Raw genomic sequence first — 13908 nt, forward strand, 5'->3', positions numbered from 1 at the left:
CAAGTTTAGAACAGATTAAGCACTGCTATTTGTGATGGCCACAGGACATCATCCAAAATTTGCTCTGTGAAGGCTGATGAGATCAGCTTACTGTAAATAGGTCCCCCCACACACACACATCCACCTTTCACATTTGCCACATACTTGCAGACTTACCACCCACAATAAAGGAATAGAAAACAAGGTAAGACAACCTTTGGAGCCACTTTTTCCCATCTAATTCAAGACATAGTCCTACTGTCTTCACCAGGGCTCCAGAATCACAGACTTCTTATGACTTCACATATGCCTAAATTCTTGATTTTTTGCTATTTGAACATACCATTCAATCCCATTTATTCCTAAAAAAATCTCCATGCTTGTTCCTACATACAGGATAAGACCCATTTCCTCTGAGAGCACTCATGCACCCTTTACTGTACCAATTTTGTCACCAAGATACCATTTTACTGTAGTTCTTAAGAATTCTTGTTACTTACTCATATCTTTCATGCCTTTTACCTGGTAACAACATTTAAGTATTGAAATAGTCACATTTGCTATGGACCAGCTTCAAGCTGGCTGAAAAAACCTGACAATGTTTTAAGTCATATGATATAAAGAAAACTAGAAGCCAGAACACATCAGAAAGTTTCCTGCCTTAGTTATGTCTCACAACACTTTTCTGACCAAAGGGTTTGCATCAGATAAAAAACAGCTATGTTATTCCCCTGAAACTTTTTACAGAACAGCAAAGCTATACAACATGTAGACCTACAGCTATGATTAAGAATGATGAAATCTGATTGCTAGGAAGAAACACACAAACATACTCAAGTACTTGCACTTAAGAGGCAAGAACACCAACATTCACAGGGTTTTCTTGTTTACTTTTTAAGGATTCTTGACTGAACTATTTCCTTTGAGCAACTCTATACTGTCTCTTCTCATTCTACTCTCCAGCAACTACAGCTTTTGGTAGTTTTTATTCATAGCAATTTTCTACACTAACTCTGTCTTTTCCTACTTGTATTCCTCTTGCAGTTTCCAGCTAGAAAAAGATAACTGCTAATCTTTTAATAAGCACGTGCTGCTGCCAAATTATAAGAATAAATGCTGGGCTTGTGAATAAATTGCCTAGAAGCACCGTGTTTGACTCAAGGATAAGAACCACGCATGGAATCTGAGGATGACTGGAGAAAGACTAACAGATCAGGTTGGCTAAACCTCCCAGAAAGAAAAAGTCAACTCAATTGCAGGAGTGGGAAAGAATGTTCCTACTCTCAATCTATCTTTCCCCACCTCTTCTGAGAGCTCATCTCAACACGCCAGTTAACGCAGCGTTGCTGGCAACAACTACCTTTGAACTCAGAAGGGACTTAATCTCACAGGTATGATACATTAGCTGTGTTGCCTTTTAAAGCTCTTCTCTGCTCAGCAGTTTACCCTTGGCTTAAAGCCAACTACTGAGCTACGGAAGAACTATATCATAACTACGTTTCCAAATTCTGTTAAGAAATAGATGTAGTTCCCAGAAGAAGCTGAGTTCCGCTTTTAGCACAGCAGGCTGAGTTAGATCCAAAAGGATACCTACCTTGCAAGACAACACAGCAGAATCAAATTCAGCCTAAGGTTGAAATGTCAGCAATCTTCCATGTTATAACCGAGTTGTCACCAGCACAAAATCAGCTATACTTTCTCTATTAACTAGCAATATGTATTTTCACCACTTATTCAATGACTTCTTGACCTCACCTTCTACAAACAATGCCAGATATTTCTGTTAAATACAACACTGCCTTATGTACACTTGAAATTATCCAAACTTTTGTAACTGCTTTTTGAGCTAGTAAGTAACAATAGCTAAGGGAAAAAAACACTGGGTAGATGAAAGAATAACTAAGAGTTTTCTTAAGAACTCTTGGTGTAGAAAAGGCATGATCACTGGATGACTTGTAGAGATAAACTGGCCTTAGTGAGGAAGCTTACACTAAAAATGCCACAGAGAAACTGATGCTGACATATGAATTCATAGGTGCTGGTTTAAACCAAAGCTGGCTGAAGATCCAGCTCATCTGAAGCGTGCAGCCCTTTAAGGCATCAAACACCCCTTAGCACTTCAGTAAAAAGCAAACCAAAAAAACACCTACTGGATTCTAGCCAACATCCCCCATCTTGTAAAACAATTCTTGTGTCCAAGACTGAGCAACAGCTATTATGGAGCAAACAACGGCAGCTCTGTTTGCCTCCAGAGCAACTACTGCAATATTTAACTCACTGCTTCAAAGAGGTCTCTATGACACTCAAAACAAGGGCAATTCTCAGATTTGTCCAAACACAGATCAAGATGCTTAAAGACTTGCCTTCAAATCTGCCAAGACAGATTTCTGCAGTTCCAGTGAATGTCTGAATGCTAAACCCAGCAAATAGGAGTGTGCACTTATGTCCTCATTTGAGGATAAATGGCCTGTTTTCTAGTTAATCACTGCCAAACATTAGGTCAGCAAGACACTCATTCCAAATTCAATCATACTGAGATTATCCAGTCACAGGAAAGAGACAATAACTATTTCCCAACTCTCAAGCATTAGCAACAAACTGAAAGTTCTGCAAAATAGAGCCTGGCAAACTCATCTTCCCCTGACTGCTTGAATCTAGAACCAGCAACAGTGTAACACAAAAAACAATCTGGAAGACAGACATTTCTTCTATCCTAGTTATATATTCAGGCAATAAAACCTAGACATCAAATCTGAATACAGCATTTGTGAAAACCATAATTACACATTTGTATATGAAAAACATTACTGAGAGGCCAACGTGCCCATTTAGGAATTCCACAGCCATTTTCAAGGACACTGTAGCAAGTCAGAATAAAATTTAAGAACTGGATAGATTCAGGCAGCAAAGGAAGTAATATTTAACTCACCTAAACAAGATTATGCCAGAAAGACAAGCTGGGGTCACATCACAACTCATTGCATCTGATGCCTTGTTTCCACAGAAGTAAATCAATGAATGCTATCAGAAGTTATGTCCACCTTTTTCAACAACCACAAGGGTCACTGATCTCCCCTATTCGGACAATACCTATGAGCATATCACCAAAGGTGAGCTTGTTTGTCTACACAGTCCAAGGTTATACCCATTGAGAAACCTTATCTATGAAAGATAACTGTTCTGGAAGATGAGTAGAGATTGTAATAACGGAACAGAGTACTTCCTGCTGGACACCGCTTTTGGTGCAAGTTCACTTTGAAGTGTATCTATTCCAAACTGCACAATCTGCAGATTTGAGATTATTCCTACACTTAGAAAAACAACATACTTACCAGTGTTTACAGCTGTCACTAACATTCCTACCTATTCTCTGCAAGGCTATTTTCTTCACTAGCTGGAAGCCACAGTCATCTGCAGGATAAACCTGACAAGAGAATTTATTGTATCTACAGGAGCTGGGAAACATATTGCCAGGTCTGGAAGCTAATTATAGCCACTACATTTTCAAACAGTACTGAAACAGGTTCAAAATTTAATAGTAACTAGCTGTTCTTGGGATTCTGTCTGCTGGTATGCTAGATAGCAAGTATCTCACACTTTCCCAAAGCTGTACACTAAGTATGGCAAACATGGTTGACACTCCCTAGGTATACTAGAGAATTACTGTGCTACAGATACATCAAACTAGCTCTATTCCTCAACCCTGAAAATAGATATGATCTGCTACCAGAAAAGATATACCTACTTCAGATCATTTCAGTCCACAAACTTGTGGTGTCGCCAGCAGAACTTTACCATTAGAGGTATTTGATGCATGTGGTTATACAGATACTTCCTATGAGCCTGTTCACGTGCCTTCTCAAGCTATAGTTCTGATTTCACTGCAAATGCAGAACCACTTATGCCTCTATTCAGAGATTCTGTACCAGCTGACTAAAAAATGACTTTCTAATAGTAAGCACTCTATTCCAGAAAATAATAGAGAGCTCCTAAGCTTCGCACTAATTACAGTTGTTTTACAGTAAGGCCGCTGAAAAGGAATTGAAGTTCTTCTAAGCACTGGTTTAATGCAAATGAGTAAAAGGCTATTACTATCCCTTTGTAATTAAATTAGAAATTCATGTTTTTCTGAACTGTTTACCATTTGAGTTTGTCCTTCAAGTGCACATTAAAAGAAAATATGTTTCAGCATAATTAACTTCATTCCTCCAAGTTGCACAGAAGGCCATCAGTCCAGAATATCATACTACTCCAGTGTAGCACACACTAGTACAGATGAAGAACAATCAACATACTGTATTTCCAGTTCATGAAGAACTGTTCTTAAGACTTATGCTCAAAGAGCTTTCAAATAGGTCCAGCAGAGTTAAAAACAGGCAGAATCAGCGTTCTCTGGAAAGCACCACAGCTTGAGATCATTCTATCTAAGTCAGTCAACAGATGTCTTGGTTGCACTTTCGGATATGACAGCATTACAAGATAAAGTCTCGCTGCTTATCAAGGTAGTTCCACAAATCATAGCTCTTATTGGCATAAATCACAGCTTCCAGTTAACACTGAGAAGCTAGTAAAACCTGCCCAAGGAGTCTGCCTGCAACATTAGCGGACAGAGTAACAGTCTCACAGCTGACTACCACAGAACCCTCTGGAATGCAAGCCTGTTGAATTCTTAGCTACTACATCAAAAAGTGAAACGGAGGCACCAGTTTAGTCTTCATGCACATTGTTTTGATATTCAGACCTGGCACCCATTAGGAAAAGCCTGAGCAGCAGTAGTATTATGGCTCCTGTTGTTATTTGTTGCTGTCATTTCACTGGGGAGGGAATGAGGATTCCTCAAAATATTTTGGAAAACAAAACAAGAAGTAGAGAGAGGGAAGGAAGGGATAAAACAGTAACATAAACAGGTTCACCAGTTCATCTGTTTTCATAGGTAAGACAAGTCCAGGTAATTAAAACCTGAATTTACATTCATTACATCAATCAGACTGGAGAAAAAAATAACAGCCCCAAAATTGCATTCTAGATTACTCTGAAACATCACTAGATCAAGATAAGCCATCTGTACTGCCTATACTCCCACTAAAGCATATGATTAGTTTTTGTTTTTAACATAGCATTTGCGGTCAGGATATTTCACTGAGAAAGGACATAAACCAATCTCTTATTTCTTATTAGTTTGAAATTACAACGTATGGAGTGAGAAGGTTTCAATCAAATATTAGAACAGACATCACATAATAAATTCGAAGTCCTAGAAATGAACACTTGCAGGTCTTTCCATGCTTTCTGGTTATCTTTTTTTTAAACAGTAAAACCAAGAAGTCCTGCACAATCGGTTTCTGCGATGCTCTGACTTCTCTCAGCTAAAACAGCTTCAGCCAGTTTAAGAGAGTCTTACAGGAACAAAAACCTGTTATGCTTTATTCAACATGTATGTATGCATGTTGAACACTAATTCACTAACTATACTTCTGCAAGAAAATCCTCAAGTGTCTGTTATCACATTGCACCAAATCCTGACTTCTAATGCCTCTGAAGTAAAGATCACATGTCAAAGTTCCTCATACAAAACTGCAGTCAAGCAACATAACATTTTAACATGATTTAAGTCAATAGCTTTCCAGTGCAAATCAGCAAAGATCTTTTATTTCCCATCACATTCCTGCAGAAGTTCCTAAGAATTATTCTGAAGTCCAAAAGTAAGTTCACGAAGGCTCCAGAAGGCTCTATCTGAAGCCTAATCACTTCACATACTCATGAAAAACAAATTTAACGTGGTCTTTTTCCAATACAAGTAGAACAAAACTGCAAGCTTTTTCCACAACTTTTGTACATTTAGAAATACCTTACGCACACACGCACACACGCACACACGCACACACGCACACACGCACACACGCACACACGCACACACGCACACACGCACACACGCACACACGCACACACGCACACACGCACACACGCACACACGCACACACGCACACACGCACACACGCACACACGCACACACGCACACACGCACACACGCACACACGCACACACGCACACACAGTTAGAGGACATTCTGACAGCAGGTTGCCGACCTACCCCACAAACATGACAAAGCGAACACCACTTAAACAGGATGCATAAAGCCTCTCCCACTTTAGGAGCACTGAGAATTTTATTCCACCCCTGCAGTAAACCTGAATCTAACGACTGAGCACTCTGCTTTTAAATCCTACTTACACCCTTGCACCTTTTATCTAGATCTATACGCTATGCTTGCTGCACACAACTTCCTACAAGTCGACAAACATCAAGCTAACAATGAAATGGTAAAGTTGGTGTGGTGTGTGTACATACAGATAACACAAAATGGGAGTTTAGCAAGATCTGCTAAGAATAGCCAACCACACCTTGAGGAAGTAAGCAATAAGGGACGCCAATGGAGTCACACGTAGAAAAAGGTTTCTGAAAAGTTTTGAAAAGGCAAGAAGAGTTTTATAAAAGCCTCACAAGAATCTGTGTTGGAAATATTCAGAGCTATAAAAAAAAGTAATAAAAGAATATCTCCTCTACTCAGAAAGACAGCATTTGCTAGGACCATTTTCAACTTCCACACTTCCAAACTGCTGAGGCTAAATAAAGCTTAGCTGGAGGACTGCGTTACAGTCAGATTGCTGCAAGACTCAAAATTAGCAACCAGGAGAAGCAGCATGGGTATACATGAAGGTACTAATCATGCTCAGCCATTCAAATATTACAAAAAGTGCATCCTCCATCCACAGAGTACCAAATTATCAAAGTTCAAGTTTCAATCATAACAGTTTCTATATTTTTTTTTCCTGTTTCATTTTACTCAGTTGCAATTCTTGCTTCCTACAGACAAAATAAAGCATGTTTTAGTGAACAGACCACCCTCAAACACTAAATTCTTCAGCCACACCAGAACAAAAGAAACACAGTACCTCACATGTTATTTCAGGCTAGGAAGCCAGAAAAACCTCAACTCACAGCAATGATACAGCAGTGTCTTTAACTACTCTTAGTGTGTTTCTAGCACTTGCTTAAACTTCCCAAACAGCTGCTAGGAACACCTAGCCATTTTAGCTTATTACAGATCCCTTCCATGCAATCGCAGTGCAATAGCACTGCAACTGTAAGTTCTTACAAGTGCTAGAACTTGAAAACAGGAAGATGACACGGGACACAGTTTTCCCATCATGAGGAAACAGGAGATGAGCCTCAGCTCATCCTCTTAGGGACTAGAAGGTTCTACAGACAGACATTTCCATCTTCTAAACTTCCAGGAGATCTGTAAGTGTAGCCATTTCAAAACACATATTACTCCAATTTATCATCAGGAGATACTCCAGAAAGCTAACACTTATTGATGCTCTGTGCTCACATCTAGCTAGTAGATATCCCACACATTTATAACAAAATCTGAGGAACACCCAGTACCAGATAGTAGAAAGTATTTACTATCAGACACGTTCGGATTCTGCTTCACGGCTTTTCTTTTTTTTTCCTTCAAGCATCGGGTGCTGAGGAGGAATAAGCAGGGTTTTTCTTTTTTTTCTAACTACAGAAAAATGAAAGTCTTCAGCAAGCACACACCTCTGCATCAGACACAAGATGGAAAATAATTACATGCTTTGCTGTTACTGTTAAAATTACTCTCTGTAGTAAAAACTGATTAGCCCTGCATTCCAGCATTAAGGCCCAGTACACAGAGTAAATGGTTACACTGCTAGATTTGCATATTAATTTTACTGTTTGTTCTAACTACCGCAGAACCACACAGCTCATCTTTCATAGCCCGTTTTAAAAGTTTCTGGGTAGAGAAAGCGGTGACTTCTAGCGATTTAAAAATAGGGCAGAAGAAGTGAGAAGTCCTGATCTTAGAAACATATTAATGCATAACCTGCAAGTTATTTTTCAATAACATATCACAAATGGCAAGAGACAGGAGCAGGGGAAATTTAAGCTTGCTATGGCACAGATGGCTGCTCTAGGCATCCAAAAGGCTGTGTGATCTAATTCTGTTTCAGTTACTACTAAATGTTATTAAAATATCAAAACCTTTCAGGTGCCGAAGGTAGGTTAAATGAAATTAAATTCTATTTCCATGGGATTCCAGCTGGCTTCAATTACAGGCTTGCTGCCAATCCCTATAGAGCAGGGCTTCTTCACTCCGGAAGATCCACGCTCCCCCCTCCCCACAAGGGCCCTACAGCTCAGAGCCTGAGGCTGATGCACACACCGACGCTACCGCGGCTTTCAAGCTACCCTTCGCTCACGCACGACCCAGCGCAACTGGGACCGCCGACCGAGGCAACGTTTCAGTTCTCTTCCCCCACATCTTTCCGACAGGGCGACAAACCCGTGACCCCTCCCTGCGAGGCCGCTTCCCGGCCGCAAGCGCGGCGGTTCCGAGAAAGGGGAAGCGCCGTCGGGGCTGCTCCGGAGGGAAGGAGGCCGGGCTGCCCGCGAGCGGCTCTCAGAGCGATGGGCAGAGACCCGGCAGCAGGTGGAGCGGGCCGACGCACGCCCCGGGGCTTTCGGCTTCGCCCACGCGGGAGCGCAGCCGCCCGGAGAAGCCCGGGGATTTTTTTGTTTCCCCCCCTCTTTTTTTAAGCGCCCAAGCCGGCCATCGCGGCCTCCTCCGTGCCGCGCCCCGCTCCCAATTTGCCCCCCCACGCCAGCAGCCTCCCGGAAGCACCCAGCTGCCCGCTCCGCCGCCACCGCCCCTCCCGGGGGGATGGAGCGACCCCCGGCCGCACGGGGCCCCGGCCCCGCCCCGACCTCCCGCCGCAGCCGAGGCGGCCGCTACCTGCTCCGAGCCGCGGCCCTCGCCGAGACGCTCTCTACCTCTCTTCCAGAGCGCGCGCTCCCTGGGCCCGCGCCTCACCCGGACAGTGGTCCTAAAAGGGCCGCTCCCGTTGGTCGTTGCGCACACGGCACCCGCCCGCCGATTGGCTCTCGGCTCCGCCGCTCGGAGGGACGAGGACGCCGGGGGTTGGCGGCGTGAGGGAGCCACACCCAGGGCCTCGGAGGGACGGGGGGTGAGGCGCCGCGCGATGGCCGCTCGGTCTCCTCGGCGCCCCTGCTCGCCACCGTTGCGCGCGGGCCCCCGCTAAGGGACGTGCGCGCGCGCGCGCGCGGTCCCCGCCGACGGCCCGCCTGCCGCTGAGGGGCTGCTGGGGCGGTGTCGCGGTAGGCGCCGAACTGCCTGTGTGGCGGCCTCCGTGCGAGGCCCTGCCGCAGCACGCCGCGTCCTGGCACTGCTAGGGAAACGCTGAACATTACACCTGCAAACGCTGAGCATTACACCTGCAAGTGCAGCTACTTCCCGAAGACCCTGTGCCGTGCCGCGCTGCATGTGTAGTGCCCGCACCGTCGCGCTGTTACTGATAGGCATCGCACCTCTGCTAACCATTGTGCAGCGCTTTCCTCACCGTTCGTTACCAAATACCGCTGTGCTGCACATGGCAGCGTGCCGTCGTGCCGTGCCTGTCACGGTGTGCTGCTGTTTCACAATGCAGTATTGCACGGATGGAGATGCATAACAGTTTAAAAAAAATCACGCATTCAGAAAGTTAGGAAACACCCAATATAAGCTTGCCCAACCAGTATTAATTCAGATTACCATCCATACAAATTATTGTATGAGAACTGTTCTTAACACAGACTTCGCTGTTGCAACTGCATGTTACTTTTTCAAAACAGTTTCTGCCTGATCTAGGCCATGAGTGGGGAGTGTACTCACACAATCAGCAGCCAGTCAGTTTCTTTCTCCTCGTTCTTAGATGAGTCCGTCATGATTGATTTAGTACATATAAGTAAAAACCTGCTCTAAGTATGAAAACATACCTTGTTGACAGAGGATTTAGAATCACATCGCTCTGAGCTCTTTACCATAACTGTTAGTGGGCAGTAGTTCAACAACAGTGTTCCTCGGAGAACTCTGCTCATTGAAGCCAATGAGCTGTTCAGCTGTCACATAGGAAAAGCAGGCAAATGGCACACAGATCAGAGTTCACATTTCTCAGAGTCCTGATGTTAAGGTAGATGTTAAGGTGATAAGGACTCTGCTGGTTTTCTTGTTCTACTGAAATCCTAAGAAACTGTAGCCTTTTGGACTGCAAGGATGAAGCTCTTCCATTTCTAATTCCATGGTACCTAAGAGCCTGCAGATACAGTTGAAGGATTACTTTCAGTGCGTATGTATTCTTAAGAAAATATATTTTAAAAATAGAGGAAAGAAGAAGGAAAAAAAGAAGGAAAGAAAGAAGGGAAGGGAAAGAAAAAAGGAAAGAAAGAAAAGGAAGGAAGGAAGGAAGGAAGGAAGGAAGGAAGGAAGGAAGGAAGGAAGGAAGGAAGGAAGGAAGGAAGGAAGGAAGGAAGGAAGGAAGGAAGGAAGGAAGGAAGGAAGGAAGGAAGGAAGGAAGGAAGGAAATTGTCATCTATAACAATAATAATAAAACTATTTTGGCATCAGAACTTTAAAGCAAATTTAGTGGCAGAACAGAGGAAAAACACAAGTATCACAATGATGCAATGCGAGTTCACAATGCTGTTAAACTTTTCTAGCATCTCAAAAGCCTCCAAAATTGTGAGGATATTGTGCGACCTGATTATGTGATTTTCTTCCAGACAGTTCTTTTGAAGTCACAATTAATTTATCTCTCCTAAATTATTTATGAACAGGAAAACTTCATAGTGACATCATGGTATCATGATGCATTTGCATTTAAATACAGCAACATATGGCTGCTTCGAGGAACCTACCAAACTGGTTATACATGGTAGCAACGTGAATTTTTTATTACAGAAGAAAAATCAGGCAACATCAACGCAAACATGCTCTAGTCTGGGAATGCTGAGTAAATTACCAGTTTCCACCACCAACAACCACTCTTCTCACCTGTCCCCCCAAAAACCCCAAAAAGCCAACAAAATCCACCATGGGTTTGCATTAGCTTGTATTTCAAAAGGTGTTTTAAAGTATTTAGAACTGTTATCTAGTACAAAAAAAAAAAAAAAAAGTCGTATAACAGAAGGTTATCTATAATCTATAGGTAAACAAATAGAAGAGCTTGAAAAGCCAAATCTTGGTTTAGTGTCTGTGAGTATGAAACACATACAGTCAGGGGGCAAATGGACAGAGAGACCTTGATTGTATCTTTATATCCATTTTGGTTTCTGACCAATAGCTGCATGTTATTTCACTGACAGGAACTCTTCTAGGGACATTTCATTGCATCTCTCCAATTATAAGCAAGTCCACAAATTGTAAAAACTTCATACCTTTTGCTGATCTTTAATTTTACACTCCACTCCCCAGACTAGGTTCTCCAATCTCCCTGCTTTGGAAACTGAAAAATATGCTACTGGCTAAAGCAAGAGAGGACAAATACCAAAACCATGAAGTATCACTACAAATGGTCATGCTACAGGAACACACTGTTCGTACAGAAAATCTCTGCGCATACCTTCATCATTAAATACCTCATAACTGTTTGTATGCAAACAGTCATGTCTCTTTATTTCATTAAGATGTGGACATATTACAAAGGGTTTGTTTTTTGTGTAAAATAAGGAATGTATATATCACAAGTTAACTAATTGTGTGAGCTATATTTGTGTGAACTAATTGTGTCAGTTATATTTCTTGGATAATGCAACCCATTTAATTAAAGGATTAGTCAGCATACATTTTTACTTTCCATGCTGCCAGGTGTATGAACACAAGCAACTTCTGTTCGGCAAATTTACACTTTTGTAACATTTCATTTGTGCCTGTGCTGATAGGATACTTACATTGGGATGTATGTACAGAAGGTGTTGACAACCTTATGAGCATGAACAGATTCCAGTCACGGATACACAGGCTAGAATTTGCAAACCTGCTTCTGTATGTTATGTGATATAATATATATTATGTGATATTATATATATATTATGTGATATTAAACACAGAGCTTATTATGAAATACGGAACACTTTAATTCATATAGTTAAAACTATTTGTTTCCTAATTTGAGGTTCATAGAAAAGAGCCTGGCCAAAACTAGTTAAACCGGTTCAGGAAAAGTCTGGGAAATTATTTTCAGCTGTGTATTACAACTGGTTGGAATTACAAGTAAAATTTTACTGTCTGAAGAAATAATGCTGAGTTTGGTCAAGTGCTTTTGTATTTTACTAATCAATCAATTGATCATATTTATTTTTCATTCTGGGTGGTTTTTAAAATTTAATCCTAAATGTATTTACACATTATAGGTATAGGTGTTCAAACTGGATTGGTAACTTGAAATATATCATTAGGAGTTGAATTCATTTGTTTATGCATTTAATTTTCTTTTCTTTAATAGCAATTCCATGTGTTTCAATTTGTATCCATTGCCTCTCATTGTGTTGCTGGACATCACTGAGAACAGCCTGGCTCCACCTTCTTCACACTGGTGCTCAGTCTTCTTCGTAACCTATAGGTGTTGCTAAAATAGCCCCTGGGCCTTCCTTTCTCCAGGCTGAACAGTTGCAGTTCCTCCCTCAGCCTCCCCTAATATGACAGGTCAGTCATGTGAGTCACTTCACTATCTTCATGTTCCTTCACTGAATTGCTCCAGAATGTCTCTTTTGTATTGTGACCCAAAAGGGTCTCACTTGTGCTGAGTAAAGGGGAAGAATCAAGCTGGCAATGCTTTTGCTACTGCATTCCAGGAAGTTGTTTGCTTTCTTTGCTGTGAGGGCATGTTGCTGGCTCGTGGTCAACTTGCAGTCCACTGAGAACTCCAGAGCCTTTCCTGCAAATCTGCTTTCCGCTTGGTTGGTGCCACCTGTACAGATGCATGAAATTCTTCCTCTCCAAGTGCAGGACTTGGCATTTCTGTTGGTTTAACTTGATAATGTTTATGCAAGAATATTTCTGCAGCCTGCTGAGTTACCTCGGCATCCTGGCCTGCATTAGAAATAGTGTGGCCAGCAGGAGCAGGGAGGTAATCATCCCCCTGTACTCAGCACTGGTGAGGCCGCACCTCGAGTACTGTGTTCAGTTTCAGTGTCCATTGAACGGTAACAAAACTGGTGAGGGGTCTGGAGCACAAGTCTTATGAGGAGTGGCTGACGGAGGTGGGATTCTTTAGTCTGGAGGAGATTCAGGAGAGACCTCATTGCACTCTAAACTTCCTGAAGGGAGGTTGTGATAAGGAGGGGTTTGGCCTCTTCTCCCAGGCAACAAACAGGACTGGGGAAATGGCCACAAGGTGTACCAGAGGAGGTTTAGGTTAGACATAAGGAAGAACTTTTTCTCTCAGAGAGTGGTCAGGCACTGGAATGGCTGCCCAGGGAGGTGGTGGAGTCACCGTCCCTGGCAATGTGTTCAAGAGGCGCCTGGATGAGGAACTGTGAGATACGGTTTAGTTTGTGGTAGCAATGGTAGTAGGAGAACGGTTTTAACGGGTGATCTCACGGGTCACTTAATTGGTTTATTATCTTCTCTTCCCTATTAAGTATCATCTGCCAACCTGTGCTTTTACAGAAGACCACATTATATATCTATGATATAATTATTCTCACAAATAAAGCTGTCTTGCTTGCATCATCTCCTGTTACAGGATGGCTCCAAATTTTCCTTCCTCTGATGGTTAGGAATCTCATTCTAATTTCCAAACAAAATATATTCATGAACATGCTATACCCCTTATTTCTTCAAATGTTTACATATTTGTTTTATTTTAAATATATATATTTATCCCAATTAATATTCATTCTCTATTGAATTCATAAAGAGTAACCATATTCTGCAACAGCACCTGCTTTGATAAGTTAAATAATTTATTTTAGTCTTCTGTCATGAAAGAAACTTTCCACTTTCCTAGTCATTCTTGTAGCTCTGATCTGTACTTCTTCTGTCTTCATTTCATCTTTCTTTAGCCT

The sequence above is a fragment of the Tetrao urogallus genome (assembly GCF_951394365.1).
Source record: "Tetrao urogallus genome assembly, chromosome: 6".
Taxonomy (NCBI): domain Eukaryota; kingdom Metazoa; phylum Chordata; class Aves; order Galliformes; family Phasianidae; genus Tetrao; species Tetrao urogallus.